This window comes from Triticum aestivum, chromosome 1B (assembly GCF_018294505.1).
Source record: "Triticum aestivum cultivar Chinese Spring chromosome 1B, IWGSC CS RefSeq v2.1, whole genome shotgun sequence".
NCBI lineage: Eukaryota > Viridiplantae > Streptophyta > Magnoliopsida > Poales > Poaceae > Triticum > Triticum aestivum.
In genome coordinates this window covers 399,262,623-399,282,783 of record NC_057795.1, presented here as the reverse complement: position 1 = coordinate 399,282,783, position 20,161 = coordinate 399,262,623, and positions in this window count along the sequence as shown.

Genomic DNA, 20,161 nt, shown 5'->3' with positions numbered 1-20,161 from the left:
TATTCGAATAGCCGTGTCCGCGGAAAAGGACTTTTGGGTTACCTGTACAGTTCATAGACAAGTGAAAGTGGATACTCTAAAATGCGCAAGATAAGCGTGAGTGCTATGGATGGCGTTCTCGTAGGGAGACGGGAGCGGATCCATAGTGGTGTATTGATATGGTGAATATGTGGACTCGTGTGCGCCACCTCAAAAGAGTTACTTGCAGTCGTAGTTCAGGATAGCCACCGAGTCAAAGCTGGCTTGTTGCAGTTAAACCCCACTACCCCTTTGTTGATAATGATGCATATGTAGTTAGTTCTGATGTTAGTCTTGCTGGGTACATTTGTACTCACGTTGCTTAATTTATGTTTTTGCAGAGAGACTTCAGTCTCGCTAGTAGTACCGCGTGGACTTCGATGTTTAGCTTGTTACCTTAGCTATGATCTTGAGCCCTCGGCAGGATCTGATAGATAGTCAGGCTTCTTAGACTTTTTCATTTGTAGATGTTTGTATTCAGACATGTTAAGCTTCCGCTTGTGCTTGACTTGTGTGCTCGGATGCTGGGTCATGAGACCCATGTTTGTAATATCTCGCTCCTTGGAGCCTATTGAATAAATACTTGAGTTGTAGAGTCATGTTGTGATGCCATGTTGTATTTGCACATATCGAGCATATTGTGTGTATGTTATTGAAATGCTTGGTATGTGTGGGATCTGACTATCTAGTTGTTTATCCTTAGTAGCATCTCTTACCGGGAAATGTCTCCTAGTGTTTCCACTGAGCCATGGTAGCTTGCTACTGCTCCGGAACACTTAGGCTGGCCGGCATATGTCCTTCTTCGTTCCTGTGTCTGTCCCCTCGAGGAAATGTCACGCGATGAATTCCGGAGTCCTGCTAGCCCAGTGCTACAGCCTGGATTCACTCGCTGATGACCGACACGTTTGATGCTGGGTCATGGATGCCTGTCCCTGTAAGTTTGTGCCACTTGGGGTTTACGACTAGCCATGTCAGCCCGGGCTCCTTATCATATGGATGCTAGCGACGCTATCATATATGTGTGCCAAAAGGCGCAAATGGTCCCGGGAAAAGGTAAGGCGACACCCGTGGGAATACCGTGCGTGAGGCCGCAAAGTGATATGAGGTGTTACATGCTAGATCGATGTGGCATTGAGTCGGGGTCCTGACACTCACGCTCGCTGCAGGCCTCAGCATGGTGTCGGTCATATCGCCTCCCACTAGAATCAAGGCTACGGGCGGCCCGGCGACAAGTGCGCTGGAGTCGCCACCTCCGGTGCTACTGCCGCGCCGCCCGGGCACCTTCCTCAGATCCAAGGGAAGTTCTAGGCTAAAGCCCCGGGGCTGTCCCCAGGCTCTTTTCGTCACCATGACCAGCAAAAAGCAGGAGACAAGGAAGAAGAGATGCGGAGATAGATGGTTCAGCCCTCCCTTTGCCCCTCATTTTATAGGCTGGCTGAGGGAGGAGAGCCGCTCACTCCACAAGCGACCACCATCCTCCTCCACCAATTCCAAAAGACCGGGCCCTCGCCATAATGCTCTCCCGCGTCACGCGCCTCCATTACCTACCCCACGCGATGCATGCAACATACGTGGCTAAGGATAAGGGCGTGGTGGGAAGAGTGAATTGGCAGTTTCTACCCCGGGCGTTAAAGTCATTCACGGGCCATTACAAGAATGGCCCCACCACCATTGGCTCTGTGTGACACGCGGGAAAATTGGAAACTGGCCTAGGCTCGAGATTAATGAAGAAGCAAATAAGACCTCAAGAGACTGGCCTCTTCATCACCCTGCATGTGCACTTATTGGGGCCTACCCTGACGACCTCGGCAGTGCGATCAAGGCAGGCCCGGGGGCTTCTGTTGGTGCAACAGACCCTAGTTATGTTGCCCAGACTGCGCACAGGCACGGGAACAAGATTGTAGCACCAGGCCATGCCAAGTGCAGGAGACCAAGACCTTCGAAGGACCAACATGCAGATCAAGAGGACCAAGGCCAAGCCAGAGAAGCAAGATACCACCAGGAGAAAAGCCTCCCTTGCTGGGCAGATGTGCTTGGCGAGGGCAGAGCCACCCCCGGAAGAGGACATCCAAGGAATCCCGACAGGGCCTGTCAGGACTCATGGAGGCAAGAAACACGGCACCAACCACTCCACCACGACCCACATCGTAAATCAATGCGGTGTCAAGCCGCAAAGTGATTAAGTGGCAGCCAGTCACCACATGGCAGACTCTTTCTATAGGAATACCTATAGACGACACCCGTCATGCGACGTCTCAAGCAAGTAGGCATGAAGCTAGCAAATTAGCCCGGCAAGGCTTGCCAGCCGTGCAATGATGTGATGTTAAGTGACGCATTTAATGCGCTCTGTCAGCCTGCAGAGTTAGGTATGATAGCACTGTTTGCTATCTTATCAGTGCATAATGACTAATTTTCCATTGTGGTGACCCCTTGATCTATAAAAGGAGGCTTGTGGTAACCGTAGAAAGGGTTAGAATGTTGGACTCCCATTGGCTCATACGTGTATAGCCACTATCGCCTATAGGCAACCCCTGTCGGGAAAGTGTACTGCTCTCCACCACCATTCTACCACCATCAGTGCACCAAAGCAGGAGTAGGGTTTTACGCCTCGCGGCGGCCTGACCTGGGTAAAATTGCTTGTGTGCTCTCTGCCGTGCTGCCCCATGCTCCTCTACTCTTTGTGCAATGTGACATCCCCCATGCTGAACCAGCAAGGGACCCCTGGTCCCATAGGTGGCCGTGGTTTCCCACGACACCACGGGAGGGTATGAATGTCATGCAAGTTCTTTTCCATAAGCACATATGACTATCTACGGAATACATGCCTACATTATATTTATGGACTGGAACTAGTTCTGTATTGCCCTAGGTTATGACTGTTATATGATGAATATCATCCAATGAATTCACTGATCCAATGCCTACGAGTTTTCCACATATTGTTCTTGCTAAGTTACTATTGCTATTTCTACTGTTAAAACTACTACAAAATCACTGCTATCACTGTTACTGTTACCATCACTATTACCACTGCTATCAAAACTATCATATTACTGTGCTACTGATTACCTTGCTGCGGATATTTAATCTCGAGGTGTGGTTGAATTGATAACTCAACTGCTAATACTTGCAAATATTCTTTGGCTCTGATACGTCTCCAACGTATCTATAATTTATGAAGTATTCATGCCATTATACTATCATTCTTGGATGTTTTACAATCATTTTATAGCAACTTTATATCATTTTTTGGGACTAACCTATTGACCCAGTGCCCAGTGCCAGTTGCTGTTTTTTGCTTGTTTTTTACATCGCAAGAAATGAATATCAAACGGAGTCCGAATGCAACGAAACTCCTGGAGGATTTTTTGGGGCCAAAAGAAAGCCAGTGGGCCAAGGAAGCACCCGGGGGATGCTCGAGGGGAGCAGCACCCACCAGGGCACACTAGTAGGCCCAGGCACGCCCTGGTGGGTGCTGCCCACCTTGGGTGCCCCCCGGACTGTCTCTTTACCCTATAAATTCCCAAATATTCCAAAACCCTTTGGGGTAGCCCTAGATCAGAAGTTCCGCCGCTGCAAGGCCTCTGTATCCACGAGATCCAATCTAGACCCTGTTCCGGCACCCTGCCAGAGGGGGGAATCATCACTAGTGGCCATCTTCATCAAACTAGTTCAACTAGTTTATTAATTTACTTACTAATTATTTTAAACACTTACTAAAAACGGTAAAAAAATACATTATACAATAGTAAAAAACAGAAAAAAAAGAGATGGAGGGAGGAGGAAGAAGGAGAGAGGAGGAGGGGGAGGAGGCCGGTGGGATCGGAGGAGGGAGGGGCGGGGGGAGGAGGGGGAGGGGGCGGCCGGAGGAGGAGGAGGAGGGAGTGGCGGGGATGGAGGGGGAGGGGGTGGCTGGAGGAGGAGGAGGGAGGGGGCAGCCGGAGGAGGAGGAGGGAGGGGCGGTGGGAGGAGGGCGGCCCTGAGGAGGAGGGGGACGAGGGAGTACCTCGGCGAGGAGCAGCGCGGTGGTGGCGGACGATGGGTTCGGCGCGGTCGGGCGAGAGCGAGTGAGAGGGAGAGAGGGAGTGAGAGGGTGCAGTGAACCGCTCTAGGATAAGGTAAGTAAGTAGTAGCGCATTTTAGAGAAATGCGCTACTGCCAAGGGACGTAGCAGTAGCGTTCGTCAGGCATACGCGCCACTGCTAAGTGGGGCTAGCCATCTGCGCCCAGTACAAGTATAGCAGCAGTGCGCTTTAGCAGAACGCGCTACTGCTAAAGTAGTAGCAGTAGCGCGGTTTATTTAAACTCGCTACTACTAAGTAGCAGTAGCGCCCTATTTTGTCCAGCGCTACTGCTAAGATGTTGTGTATAAGGTTTTCCCTTGTAGTGTATGTCGGACTGTTGTGTAACAAAGTTGGAGCATGAAGTATTTATTGATTGTATTCCTTATGAGTGGCGGTCGGGGACGAGCCATGGTCTTTTCCTACCAATCTATAGCCTAGGAGCATGCACGTAGTACTTTGTTCAATGACTGATAGATTTTTGCAATAATTATGTGAGTTCTTTTTGACCAATGTTGAGTCCATGGATTATACGCACTCTCACCCTTCCACCATTGCTAGCCTCTCTTGGGCCGCGCAACTTTCTCCAGTACCATACACCCACCATATACCTTCCTCAAAACATCCACCATACCTACCTATTATGGCATTTCCATACCCATTCCGAGATATATTGTCATGCAACTTTCCACTGTTCCATTCATTATGACACGCTTCATCATTGTCATATTGCTTTGCATGATCATGTAGTTGACATAGTATTTGTGGCAAAGCCACCTTTCATAATTCTTTCATGCATCTCACTCTTGATTCATTGCACATCCCGGTACACCGACGGAGGCATTCTCATAGAGTCATATTTTTTCTAAGCATTGAGTTGTAATTTTTCGAGTTTAAGTAAATAGAAGTGTGATGATCATCATTATTAGAGCATTGTCCAATGTGAGGAAATAAAACAAGGGAGAAAAAAAGAGGCCTAAGAAGCCATAAAAAAGAAGAAAAAAGAAAAAAAAAGAAAAATGAGAGAAAAAGAGAGAAGGGGCAATGTTACTATCCTTTTTCCACACTTGTGCTTCAAAGTAGCACCATGATCTTCATGATAGAGAGTCTCTTATTTTTTCACTTCCATATACTAGTGAGAATTTTTCATTATAGAACTTGGCTTGTGTATTCCAACAACGGGCTTCCTCAAATGCCCTAGGTCTTCATGGGCAAGCAAGTTGGACGCACACCCACTTAGTTTCTTTTTGAGCTTTCATACACTTATAGCTCTAGTGCATCTGTCGCATGGCAATCCCTACTCACTCACATTGATATATATTGATGGGCATCTCCATAGCCCATTGATACGCCTAGTTGATATGAGACTATCTCCATCTTTTTGTCTTCTCCACAACCACCATATTCTCTTCCACCATAGTGCTATGTCGGCTCACGCTTATGTATTTTGTGAAAGTTGAAAAGGTTTGAGAACATCAAAGTATGAAACAATTGCTTGGCTTGTCATCGGGGTTGTGCATGATTTGAGTATTTTGTGTGATGAAGATGGAGCATAGCCAAACTATATGATTTTGTAGGGATAAGATTTCTTTGGCCATGTTATTTTGAGAAGACATAATTGCCTTGTTACTATGCTTGAAGTATTATTGTTTTTATGTCAACACTAGTACAAATGCCCGTGCGTTGCAACGGGCATGAAATCTTGCAAAACCTACTTCATATGTCATTACGTACTTTTTTTAGTTGAAATCACTGTGATTTATTAACCAATTTCCATTAATTCCGAGCCTACCAGCATGATAACAAACGCTGGCAGGACATGGAACCATATTTTACAAAGCTTAATCATACATCCTTCCTTAGCTAAAACATGGGCCACTTTGTTCGTCGAAAGACGCATCTAGCAAACCTTCGACTCCGCAAAGTCCCGAAGGAATTCTTTGTCATTACACATCATTTCTTATATTTAGTTCTAATAAATGTTGCTATTAATGTCACACTGATCGTTGCTTCTCGGTTGAATTTTGGTCATTAAGAAGCCACCTTGGCATTCTTGGCATGATTGAAGAGTAGTTCATGAAATAGTCTCTGAATCTGTTTTCTTTTCTTCTTTTTGAAAAGCATGATTTTTAAAATAAAAATAAATGCTTTATTAATAAAAAAATAAAATATTAGTATTTTTTGAAAACTTCAAGAGGCGCATGGGAAGTTCTGGGAAGGCTTGGAAGACATGGTTAGGAGTGTACCGATTGGTGAGAAGCTCTTCATAGGAGGAGACCTCAATGGCCACGTGGGTACATCTAACACAGGTTTTGAAGGGGCGCATGGGGGCTTTGGCTATGGCATCAGGAATCAAGAAGGAGAAGATGTCTTAAGCTTTGCTCTAGCCTACAACATGATTGTAGCTAACACCCTCTTTAGAAAGAGAGAATCACATCTGGTGACTTTTAGTAGTGGCCAACACTCTAGCCAGATTGATTTCATCCTCTCGAGAAGAGAAGATAGGCGTGCGTGCCTAGACTGTAAGGTGATACCTGGGGAGAGTGTTGTACCCCAGCATAAGCTGGTGGTTGCTGACTTCCGCTTTCGGATTCGTGTCCAGCGGGATAAGCGTGCCAAGGTCGCTAGAACGAAGTGGTGGAAGCTCAAGGGGGAGGTAGCTCAGGTGTTCAAGGAGAGGGTATTTAAGGAGGGCCCTTGGGAGGAAGGAGGGGATGCGGACAATGTGTGGATGAAGATGGCGACTTGCATTCGTAAGGTGGCCTCAGAGGAGTTTGGAGTGTCCAGGGGAAGGAGAAGCGAAGATAAGGATACCTGGTGGTGGAATGATGATGTCCAGAAGGCGCTTAAAGAGAAGAAAGATTGCTTCAGACGCCTATACCTGGATAGGAGTGCAGACAACATAGAGAAGTACAAGATGGCGAAGAAGGCCGCAAAGCGAGCTGTTGGTGAAGCAAGGGGTCGGGCATATGAGGACCTCTACCAACGGTTAGGCACGAAGGAAGGTGAAAGGGACATCTATAAGATGGCTAAGATCCGGGAGAGGAAGACGAGGGATATTGGCCAACTCAAATGCATCAAGGACGGAGCAGGCCAACTCTTGGTGAAGGACGAAGAGATTAAGCATAGATGGCGGGAGTACTTCGACAAGCTGTTCAATGGGGAGAATGAGAGTTCTACCATTGAACTGAATGAGTCCTTTGATGAGACCAGCATGCGTTTTGTGCGGCGCATCCAGGAGTCTGAGGTGAAGGAGGCTTTAAAAAGGATGAAAGGAGGCAAGGCGATGGGACCTGATTGTATCCCCATTGAGGTGTGGAAAGGTCTCGGGGACATAGTGATAGTATGGCTAACCAAGCTTTTCAACCTCATTTTTCGGGCAAACAAGATGCCAGAAGAATGGAGACGGAGTATATTAGTACCAATCTTCAAGAACAAGGGGGATGTTCAGAGTTGTACTAATTACCGTGGAATTAAGCTGATGAGCCATACAATGAAGCTATGGGAGAGAGTCATTGAGCACCGCTTAAGAAGAATGACAAGCATGACCAAAAATCAGTTTGGTTTCATGCCTGGGAGGTCGACCATGGAAGCCATTTTCTTGGTACGACAACTTATGGAGAGATATAGGGAGCATAAGAAGGACTTGCATATGGTGTTCATTGACTTGGAGAAGGCCTATGATAAGATACCGCGGAATGTCATGTGGTGGGCCTTGGAGAAACACAAAGTCCCAGCAAAGTACATTACCCTCATCAAGGACATGTACAATAATGTTGTGACAAGTGTTCGAGCAAGTGATGTCGACACCGATGACTTCCCGATTAAGATAGGACTGCATCAGGGGTCAGCTTTGAGCCCTTATCTTTTTGCATTCGTGATGGATGAGGTCACAAGGGGTATACAAGGAGATATCCCATGGTGTATGCTCTTTGCGGATGATGTGGTGCTAGTTGACGATAGTCGGACGGGGGTAAATAGGAAGTTAGAGTTATGGAGACAAACCTTGGAATCGAAAGGGTTTAGGCTTAGTAGAACTAAAACCGAGTACATGATGTGCGGTTTCAGTACTACTAGCTGTGAGGAGGAGGAGGTTAGCCTTGATGGCCAGGTGGTACCTCGGAAGGACACCTTTCGGTATTTGGGGTCAATGTTGCAGGAGGATGGGGGTATTGATGAAGATGTGAACCATCGAATCAAAGCCGGATGGATGAAGTGGCGCCAAGCTTCTGGCATTCTCTGTGACAAGAGAGTGCCACAAAAGCTAAAAGGCAAGTTCTACAGGACGGCGGTTCGACCCGCAATATTGTATGGCGCGGAGTGTTGGCCGACTAAAAGGCGACATGTTCAACAGTTAGGTGTGGCGGAGATGCGTATGTTGAGATGGATGTGTGGCCACACGAGGAAGGATCGAGTCCGGAATGATGATATGCGAGATAGAGTTGGGGTAGCACCAATTGAGGAGAAGCTTGTCCAACATCGTTTGAGATGGTTTGGGCATATTCAGCGCAGGCCTCCAGAAGCTCCAGTGCATAGCGGACGGCTAAAGCGTGCGGAGAATGTCAAGAGAGGGCGGGGTCGACCGATTTTGACATGGGAGGAGTCCGTTAAGAGAGACCTGAAGGATTGGAGTATCGACAAAGAGCTAGCTATGGACAGGAGTGCGTGGAAGCTTTCTATCCATGTGCCAGAGCCATGAGTTGGTTGCGAGATCTTATGGGTTTCACCTCTAGCCTACCCCAACTTGTTTGGGACTAAAGGCTTTGTTGTTGTTGTTGTTGTTTTTGAAAACTTCCAAATGCATTTTTTTAGAAAATGGAACAACTTTTGGGAATCTTGACCCATTTTCAAAAAGTGTGAATATATTTAACTATGTACTTATTGTTTGGCTGGGAATCATTATTCTTGTATTTTCATTATTTGGGCTTGGCCCAAACAAAGAAATTGATATAGACACTTCACACAGAAGAGAAAGGACCCCAGCCCCCCACGCCCCCGCCACGCGCCCCTGTTAGGCCGGTCCATGCGCGGGGAGGACGATCCCTGTATATTTATTCATTTTTACTTTTCATTTCTATTTTCTGTTTTTGTTTTATTCTATGTTAAAATAATTTGCGATTACAAAAAGGTTCTAAAATTTCAAAAAAATGTGAGTTCTAAATTGTCAAAAACAGTTCTTGAATTCAAAAAATGTGTATAATTTCAAAAAATCATTTTTTGAAATCAATGTAGAAAATTTGAATTTAATTAACTTTTTTTAGTTCAGTGAACAAATTTTGAATTTTGATGATAATTTTTTAAATCCGATGAAAAAATTTGAATTCAATGAACATTTTTTGAATTGTTGAACATTGTTTTAATTCGTGAACAAAAAAATGTCCAAGAATTTGAAAATAATTTTGCAAACAAATTGAAAAAGTAAAATTGAAAAATGAGGAAAGAAAAAGGAAAAAAAATCGAAAATCAAAAATAGAAAGAAAAAGAAAAATGGGTTTGCTCATGAGAACGCCCAGCGCGCGAGGGAGGGTGCACGCCGTATAGGACTCCCCCAGAGAGAACACTTTGATATTAAAAAAGGGAGTGTCTATATTACAATCGACTGAAATTGAATTAGCCTTCAATCAAATATGTCACCCAGTAACAATCTGACACCAACGGGAAAAAAACTTGACTGCAAATAAAGGGGCATTCAACCAATTTCTTCAGGCACTACAAACATGGCACGTGTATGTATGACCTATGCGCTCTGTGATCCAATGAGCGAGCAATGAAAGGGCCCAAAACGCAACACAGCCAGGTCAGTACTCTCACGACCTTCTCAAGGTCATTGACAGTTTTGCTTTTCTTCATAGCAATTTTGGAACAAAAAGTGAAATTATCATGGCATTATCAAGGATCTGAAAGTTGATACTTGTGGAAGAAACTCCTGAACACAAACATACTATAAATTCATCATTAGGCTGCCGTAAAATCATCATCAACCTGTTGTACAGTGATCAACACATGATGAACTAATCACATACTAAACATTTCATCATCATGAAGCTTTAAATACAATGGCTTCACTTGAAATTTACAGTCAACTCACTATGAATAAACAGTAACTTTTAAAGTGTATCACATATTCAACTTTGATGAATTTTTTACAGTGTTCATTTTACTAAAATTCCATTCAATAACAACCAGATCACAACAAAGATACTGGAACTTCAGTAAAAAAAAGAGGATGGAGGAAGAAGGGGACAAAATAGCTACACAATCAGGAAACTACAGTCACACCAAGAAGAAAAACTGCAGGTCAGTACTCTCAACATCTTCTTAAAATAGTTCTTCCAGTAAAAATAAGGATCAACACCTAAGAGCATCATCAAAACATTTCTAGAACACCAATAGTTCAGAAAAAATGTAACACTATAAATTCAGGTAAATGTATAGTGTAAAATCTATACCAGGTCACTGTAAAATACAACAATCACAACCTTTAGGCTACTTATAGGATTGTAAATCTTCGACCAGGGTAGTGTAAATTCAAACATAAGCTTACTGTAAATTCAAACAATCAGAAAAATTATAGTGCGGTAAATTATAGAAGCTATAGGACAGTAAATCCATCATCAATTCCAAGATATACTCATACTGTACCTCATGAACTGGTGACCTTGCAGAAAACGCAAGTTGACTCCTAAAAAATAGGATAATCATTGAGACAATACATAAGCATGTACTATATGTGTCAGATAGATTCAGGGTGAATAATAAGAAGAGATTAGCGGGGGCTATGGGCTTTCTCGTCACGGGAAAGGAGGCAGCTGCTCCATGTCGCGCTCGCATCCGATGCGGAGCTATGGCAACACAGTCCTCCAACCCCAGCCACTGGGTGATCTGGAAGTCTCGCTCCACACCGGCGATGCCGCGGCTGTCCGCCAGCAGCACAACGAGCCTCGTGGTGAGGCATATGTTGAAGAAGCTCCACCTTCGCTTGCGTATGGGACGCCTTCACCCACGCCGAACAGGGCAATGCCAGCAACTTCGTGACGCCGCGGCCGACCTCCTAATGGATGAGATGGTTGGGGCGGCATCCATTGGAGGGGGAGGGGGTGCGACGGGGGCGGCAGGTGGGCTGATGTGCGACCGCGGCAGCGGGGAGGCGAGCAGGCTGAGGTGCGGCCGCGGCGGCGAGGGGGGTGAGCTATGGCGGCGGCGAGGGTCGAGGAGAGGAGGAAGATGCGTATGGGTCCCTTTTTTCAGCGAACCTCCACCGAGCGACGAAGCGTCCTCAGTGCAATATGGGCTGGCAACTAAAATAGACATATGGGACGGCCAGCCCGGTTTCCTTTGCATCTACGTCCTCGGCCCTTTGTTTCTCGTTTCCCTTGCACGCACGTCATAAGTTCGTGAAACTGATCTCAAATCAAAAAAATAGCCTACGTAAAAATCATCAAAATAGGACGAAGCAAAGCGGAACCAAACCAAGAATACCTATTCCCTTTAATAGTAGGTATAGATTAAACTTTTCTTTTGAGTTTTTCGGATTTGAACATTCATGCCACAATAAAGAAAATTACATGAATAAATATGTTGGGTAGCATTCCACATAAAAAATTCTATTTTTATCATTTAGCTACTCAAGGACGAGCAGGAATTAAGCTTGGAGATGCTTGATACATCTCCAATGTATCTATAAATTTTTTATTCTTCCATGCTATTATATTATCTGTTTTGGATGTTTTATATGCATTTTTATGCTATTTTATATTATTTTTGGGACTAACCTATTAACCTAGAGCCCAGTGCCAATTTCTGTTTTTTTGCCTGTTTTACAGTTTCGCAGAAAAGGAATACCAAACGGAGTCCAAACGGAATGAAACTTTTGCGATGATCTTTCTTGGACCAGAAGCAAACCAGGAGACTTGGAGGTGAAGTTGGAGATGCAACGAGGTGGCTACAAGGATGGAGGGCGCGCTCCCCTACCTCGTGGGCCCCTCTGAGCTCTCATGGCCTAATTCTTTCGCCCATATATACTCTTATACCCCAAAACCATCAGGGGGAGCCACGAAAACACTTTTCCACCGCTGCAACCTTCTGTACCCGTAAGATCCCATCTAGGGGCCTTTTTCACCGTCCTGCCAAGGGGGATTCGGTCACGGTGGGCTTCTACATCAACAACATTGCCCTTCTGATGAAGCGTGAGTAGTTTACTACAGACCTACGGGTCCATAGCTAGTAGCTAGATGGCTTCTTATCTCTCTTTGATTTTCAATACCATGTTCTCCTCGATGTCCTTGGAGATCTATTCGATGTAATATTCTTTTGCGGTGTGTTTGCCGAGATCCGATGAATTGTGGATTTATGATCAGATTATCTATGAATATTATTTGAGTCTTCTCTGAATTATTATATACATGATTTGATATCTTTGCAAGTCTCTTCGAATTATCGGTTTAGTTGGGCCTACTAGATTGGTTTTTCTTGCAATGGGAGAACTGGTTAGCTTTGGGTTCAATCTTGCAGTGTCCTTTCCCAGTGACAGTAGGGGCAGCAAGGCACGTATTGGATTGTTGCCATCAAGGATAAAAAGATGGGGTTTTCATCATATTACTTGAGTTAATTCCTCTACATCATGTCATCTTACTTAATGCGCTACTCCGTTCTTTATGAATTTAATACTCTAGATGCTTGCTGGATAGCGGTTGATGTGTGGAGTAATAGTAGTAGATACAGAATCGTTTCGGTCTACTTGGCATGGACGTGATGCCTATGTTCATGATCATTGCCTTAGATATCGTCATAATTATGTGCTCTTAAATCAATTGCTTGGCAGTAATTTGTTCACCCACCGTATTATTTTCTATCTTGAGAGAAGTGTAACGCCGCAGATTCGATGCGCCAGGTGTCCTTCAGTTATTCGCCGTCGTTGCCATGTCATTTGCTTGCGTGTTGCATTTTTCCATGTCATCATGTGCATTTCATTTTGCATATGTGTTCGTTTCATGCATCCGAGCATTTTTCCCGTTGTCCGTTTTGCGATCTGGCACTCCTATGCCCTCCGGCGTTCCCCTTTTGTCTCCTGTTGTGAGCGGGTGTTAAACATTCTCGGAATGGCCCGAGGTTTTCCAAGCGGCCTTGGTATACCACCGGTAGACCGTCCGTCAAGTTTCGTGCCATTTGGAGAATGTTTGATACTCCAACGGTTAACCGGGTAACCGCAAAAGCCCTCTTTGTGTTACAGCCCAACACCCCTTCCAAAGTGGCCCAAAACCCAGCAAACTCCCCGCCATGCTCTCGGTCGTTCAATCACGATCGCGTGGCCGAAAACCGTGCCTCATTTGGACTCTCCTAGCTCCCCCTACCTATAAATATGTTTCCCTCCCGGATTTTTCGCGCAGTCCAACCCTAGCCCTCTCCCTCTCAGCCGCCGGACGCGTCCGCCGCCCCGCAGCCACGTCGCTCCGACCAATCAGGCGCCGTCACGTCACCTCCGCCGCCTCCCTCCTCCACTCCGCGAGCGCCACGTGTCCCGCCGGTCTCCTCCCACCGCACGGCCCGCAGGACCTGGATCAGGCCCGCGCAAGCCCGCGCCGCCGCCGCCGTCCGCCCATCCGGGCCGCGCCCTGCCCGCGGCCGCCCGCCTCCGCCGCCGCCGCCAGGCAACCTCACCGCCGGCGACCTCCGCGCCGCCGCCCCGCAGGCGCGCCGCCGCGCCTCGCCCGCGCACCGCCCCGCTCCGTCCGCGCCTGCCCGGAGCCGCGGCTCTCCGCCCCGCCGCGTCCCGACCGGCGCCGCGCCCCTCCCTTTGGCCCCGCCTCCCGCCGGCGAGCTCGCCGGAGCTCGCCAGCGCGCCCCGCCTCGCCTCGCGCCTCCCCGCCTCCGCCATACCTCGCCCCGGGGCGGATTCGGCGAGATCCGCCCGGGAGCGCCCCGGCCCCGCCTCCGTCGACCTCGTCCGGCGCCCCCACGACCTTCTCCGGCCAACTTCTTCCTCGGCTCCGGCGAGATCCACCGCCCGCATTGACTTTCTCGCGAGGTCTAAATTCCACTAAGTCCTTGTTATTTTGACATTATCGTGCCATGTTCATCGCATCATAACTCTGTGCATACTACTCTGTTTCGTGCGTGTAATATGTCAAATTGTTCGCCTCGACGGGTACTTCATTTCATTCCATTGCATCATGTTCATTTGAGTCCATCTTGATGCCTGAATCATTGTTGCAAGAGTGCTATGTGATGTTACTCTGCTGAAACTGTTCTAACCGGAGTGGTTTCTTAGTCTATCTGATTTAGTGAGCTTCGATTCTTGTCATTCTCGTCGCTCCTCTCTTCTTCTCGAGTGCTCTCGTTTCTTTGATTCTTCTCTTGAGTTCTTGTTTCACCTCATCCCTTTTCCCTTCCGTCTCGGTCCAAAGATCTCAGGACGAGATCTCTTGTTAGTGGAGGAGTGTTGTAACGCCCCGAATTCGATGCGCCAGGTGTCCTTCAGTTATTCGCCATTGTTGCCATGTCATTTTCTTGCGTGTTGCATTTTTCCATGTCATCATGTGCATTTCATTTTGCATACGTGTTCGTTTCATGCATCCGAGCATTTTTCCCGTTGTCCGTTTTGCGATCCGGCAGTCCTATGCCCTCCGGCGTTCCCCTTTTGTCTCCTGTTGTGAGCGGGTGTTAAACATTCTCGGAATGGCCCGAGGTTTGTCAAGCGGCCTTGGTATACCACCGGTAGACCGCCCGTCAAGTTTCGTGTCATTTGGAGTCCGTTTGATACTCCAACGGTTAACCGGGTAACCACAAAAGCCCTCTTTGTGTTGCAGCCCAACACCCCTTCCAAAGTGGCCCAAAACCTAGCAAACTCCCCTCCATGCTCTCGGTCGTTCGATCACGATCGCGTGGCCGAAAACCGTGCCTCATTTGGACTCTCCTAGCTCCCTCTACCTATAAATATGTTTCCCTCCCGGATTTTTTGCGCAGTCCAACCCTAGCCCTCTCCCTCTCAGCCGCCGGACATGTCCGCCCGCCGCCGGACACGTCTGCCGCCCCGCAGCCACGTCGCCCCGACCAATCGGGCGCCGCCACGTCACCTCCGCCGCCTCCCTCCTCCACTCTGCGAGCGCCACGTGTCCCGCGGGTCTCCTCCCACCGCGCGGCCCGCGGGACCCGGATCGGGCCCGCGCGAGCCTGCGCCGCCGCCGCCGTCCGCTCATCCGGGCCGCGCCCTGCCCGCGAGCGCCCGCGGCCACCCGCCTCCACCGCCGCCAGGCAACCTCGCCGCCGGCGACCTCCGCACCGCCGCCCCGCCGGCGCGCCGCCGCGCCTCGCCCCCGCGCCGCCCTGCTCCGTCCGTGCCTGCCCGGAGCCGCGGCTCTCTGCCCCGCCGCGTCCCGACCGGCGCCGGGCCCCTCCCTTTTGCCCCGCCTCCGGCCGGCGAGCTCGCCGGAGCTCGCCAGCGCGCCCCGCCTCGCCTTGCGCCTCCCCGCCTCCGCCGTACCTCGCCCCGGGGCGGATCCGGCGAGATCCGCCCGGGAGCGCCCCGTCCCCGCCTCCGCCGACCTCGTCCGGCGCCCCCACGACCTTCTCCGGCCATCTTCTTCCTCGGCTCCGGCGAGATCCACCGCTCGCGTTGACTTTCCCGCGAGGTCTAAATTCCACTAAGTCCCTGTTATTTTGACATTATCATGCCATGTTCATCGCATCATAACTTTGTGCATACTGCTCCGTTTCGTGCGTGTAATATGTCAAATTGTTCGTCTCGACGAGTACTTTATTTCATTCCATTGCATCATGTTCATTTGAGTCCATCTTGATGCATGAATCATCGTTGCAAGAGTGCTATGTGATGTTACTCTGCTGAAACTGTTATAACATGCTCATTTGTCATTTTTGCCATGTTTGATGTGTGCATCCTATGAGGTTGATGTCTACATGTGTTTTGATCTATGCCATGCCATATTTTCAGGGGTGTATGCTATGTATTTTTGTGGTAAATGTGGTAAGTAGCACAAGCATGTAAACTAGGCTTCGTGATGTTGCTGATTTCAGTCCCTGTTCTGCTGTTATTTTTATGCCATGTAAATTGATGCTACAGAGAGATCCATGCTTATTTTAAGATACTTCAGTAAGGATGTTTTGTACATATGGTTATGAGATATCCATCCATGCCCCTGGTTGCATTTATAGCTTGCTGTATATTGTTCAAAGCCTGCTCCAAACTTGCTAAATGATGTTGCTGTCAGCCTGTTAACATGAAGTTCAGTTTTGCCATGTGATTTCCTAGTGATCCATGCACCCTATGAACTTGATATTGCCATTCTTAGCTTCATAAACATGTCTTCTTACTGTTGGTTGCCTTGCCATGCCATGTTTTGCTCTGTGGTGAGTGGTTCAAGCTCACCAACATGCCTACTTATTGTTGTTCCTGCCATGTATGAATCTGTCATATAACTTGCTGTGTTTACATGGGTGCCATCATATCTTCTGATCCTTTTTGGATCTTGGGCAGTAACGGACTTTTGTTCTATGAAATTAGTAGATTCATGCCATGCCTTTGTTTGCCCTGTTAAGTTCCTGTAACATGTTGTTTGATAGCTCTAAACATTGCAACCTGATGTTATTTTCTGCAAAGTCTGAAACTGTTATTATTTGCAATCTTGCCATGTGTTTTGGAGCATGTTCTAGTGATTTCTGGAGATAGCTCAGTGTTCATGTTTTGTTATGATTTACCTGTACATCATGTCAGTGCCTTTTTTTATCATGTTGAGCTGTTGTAGCATATTGTTTTGATGCTTGCAAGATGCCTAGTTGCTGTTTTGGACAGATTGGTTTTATAACTTGTTTCATGTGTGTGTGTTGAACCGTTGCTCCGTTTTGAGTGTGCTCTATATGAAACTTGCTTGTTTTTGCATGTAGCTTCATATTATCATGTTGCATCCTTGTTTTGAGGTGTTTGCTTGATGTTTGAATGCACTTTGCATCAATGCCATGTTTAACTTGTTTTGCTCATATCTTCTAGGCCGTAGCTCCGAATTAAATGAACTTTATATGTAACTTGACTAGAATCTCGTGTAGATCATCTTGGTGCATCTTAACTTGCTGTTTAACAACTTGAACTTAAGGTTTATTCAGATTTGGTCCAACTTCGAAATTTGCATATGAGGACTTACCGGAATTGTTATATGTTGTTTTCGGCCTCATTTAAACTTGCTTTGATGTGTTGTTCTTGTTTGCATCATCTCTTGCCATGAGTAGCTTCATGTAGTCTTGTATTGCATCATGCTTGGTTGTGCATCATGTTTTGTCTATGTGTGGTGTGTTTACTATGTTGTGTGCTTCTCTCGATAGTTCCCGTTTCGTTGCGATCGTGAGGATTCGTTCGTCTACGCTTGGTTCGTCTTCGTGGCTTCATATTATTCATGGGCTCGTTCTTCTTCCTAGCGGGATTTCAGGCAAGATGACCGCTACCCTGGATCTCACTACTATCATTGCTATGCTAGTTGCTTCGTTCTATCGCTTTGCTGCGCTACCTATCATTTGTTCTTCAAGCCTCCCAAATTGCCATGAACCTCTAACCTTTGACACCCTTCCTAGCAAACCGTTGATTGGCTATGTCACCGCTTTGCTCAGCCCCTCTTATAGCATTGTTAGTTGCAGGTGAAGTTGAAGATTTCTCCATGGTGGACAGGATTTTTGTTGGGATATCACAATATCTCTTATTTAATTAATGCATCTATATACTTGGTAAAGGGTGGAAGGCTCGGCCTTATGCCTGGTGTTTTGTTCCACTCTTGCCACCCTAGTTTCCGTCATACCGGTGTTATGTTCCCGGATTTTGCGTTCCTTACGCGGTTGGGTGATTTATGGGATCCCCTTGACAGTTCGCTTTGAATAAAACTCCTCCAGCAAGGCCCAACCTTGGTTTTACCATTTGCCTCACCACCACCTACATTTCCCTTGGGAGTAATTAACCCGAGGGTCATCTTTATTATAGCCCCCCCGGGCCAGTGCTTGTCTAAGTGTTGGTCCAAACTAGAGCCCTTTGCAGCGCCCCCTCAGGGAAACTTGAGGTCTGGTTTTAGTTGTACGGATTGCTCATCCGGTGTTGCCCCGAGAACGAGATATGTGCTGCTCCTATCGGGATTGTCGGTGCATCGGGCGGCTTTGCTGGTCTTGTTTTACCATTGTTGAATGTCTTGTAAACCTGGATTCCGAGACTGATCGGGTCTTCCTGGGAGAAGGTATATCCTTCGTTGATCGCGAGAGCTTATCATGGGCTAAGTTGGGACACCCCTGCAGGGTATAAACTTTCGAAAGCCGTGCCCGCGGTTATGTGGCAGATGGGAATTTGTTAATGTCCGGTTGTAGATAACTTGACACCTGATTCGAAATAAAACGCATCAACCGTGTGTGTAGCCGTGATGGTCTCTTTTCGGCGGAGTTCGGGAAGTGAACACAGTTTCTGTGTTATGATTGACGTAAGTAGGTGTTCAGGATCACCTCTTGATCATTGCTAGCTTCACGACCGTTCCTTTGCTTCTCTTCTCGCTCTTATTTGCGTATGTTAGCCACCATACATTGCTTAGTCACTGCTGCAACCTCACCACTGTACCCCTTCCTTTCCCATTAAGCTTTGCTAGTCTTGATACCCATGGTAATGGGATTGCTGAGTCCTCGTGGCTCACAGATTACTACAACAACAGTTGCAGGTACAGGTTTTGCGATGATCCTGACGTGAGAGCGATGTTTGCTTGTTTTGGAGTTCTTCTTCTGCTTCTTCTTTGATCAGGGGATAGGTTCCAGGTCGGCAGCCTGGGATAGCAGGGTGGATGTCGTTTGAGTTTCAATTTGTGTTTCATCCGTAGTCGAATGTTGTTCTCATGTAACATGATGTTGTATTTGTGTGGCATTGTATGCCTCTTGTATGTATCCCCATCTATTATGTAATGTTGATGTAATGATATCCACCTTGCAAAAGCGTTTCAATATGCGGGTCTATCCTTGGTGGGACCTTCGAGTTCCTTTTGGATAGGGTCGCATATTGGGCGTGACAAGAAGCCACTAGTGAAACCTATGGCCCCCGGGTCTCTTTTCCATCATATAAGTTTTATTTTCCATCATACTAGTTTCTGATCTACTATTTTGCAATCTTTTACTTTCCGATCTATGAACCAAAAATACTAAAAATATTTACTTTATAGTTTATCTATCTCTAACAGATCTCACTTTTGTGAGTAACCATGAAGGGATTGACAACCCCAATTTATCGCATTGGGTGCAAGTTGTTGATTGTTTGTGCGGGTATTCGGTGACTTGTGCATTGTCTCCTACTGGATTGATACCTTGGTTCTCAAACTGAGGGAAATACTTACTCTACTTTGCTGCATCACCTTTTCCTCTTCAAGGGAATAACCAACGCAAGCTCAAGAGGTAGCAAGCATTGTGCATGACACCTGACGGGCGACCCGGCTCCCGCCATAATCCCCACCAAGCGGAACCTCCTCTTGTACCAGTGCTCAAACGCGAAGGACTTTGTTAGGCAGATGTTGTGTTTCGACGAGTGGGGGCTGCTCCCAGTGGGTCATGAGGGGCCTCGCGAGAACCCTGTTGTGGTTGCCCCCGTGTTGTTGCCCTTCAAACGGTGGTGATGATGCATGCGCCACCAACCACTCCCGAGGTGGCCCCGGGTGGCCGGACACCTCCTGATGTCCCTGAGTTAGCTCTTGGGGGCATGGCGCCGCCAAGTGCTCCAGATGCGGCTCCCCTTGGCCCTGAGGCCGACCCGAGGGGAGCCCCATCCGCAGTCGTGCTGGCCTCTACTGCCTCTAGAGGCAGCGCGCACCCCTCCGGCATGCCTCCCCCAGTCGTCAAGGTCTCCCGCAAGAGGAGGCTTGGGAGTTGCCATGGTGTCGCCCCGCGGGCCCTGAAACAGAGGATTTGATTGGCCGATGATGAGTAAGTACCTTTCCCCTTGGGTTCTTTGCATGACTAGTTCCCTCCAGACATTTGCCCTTCAGGCTTCCTCCTTCCTTGGCAACGAGCTCGCCGTTGACACGTCTTTCGCGAGCCCCGGAGCCGATCGCTGCCCCCAGCCTCATGAA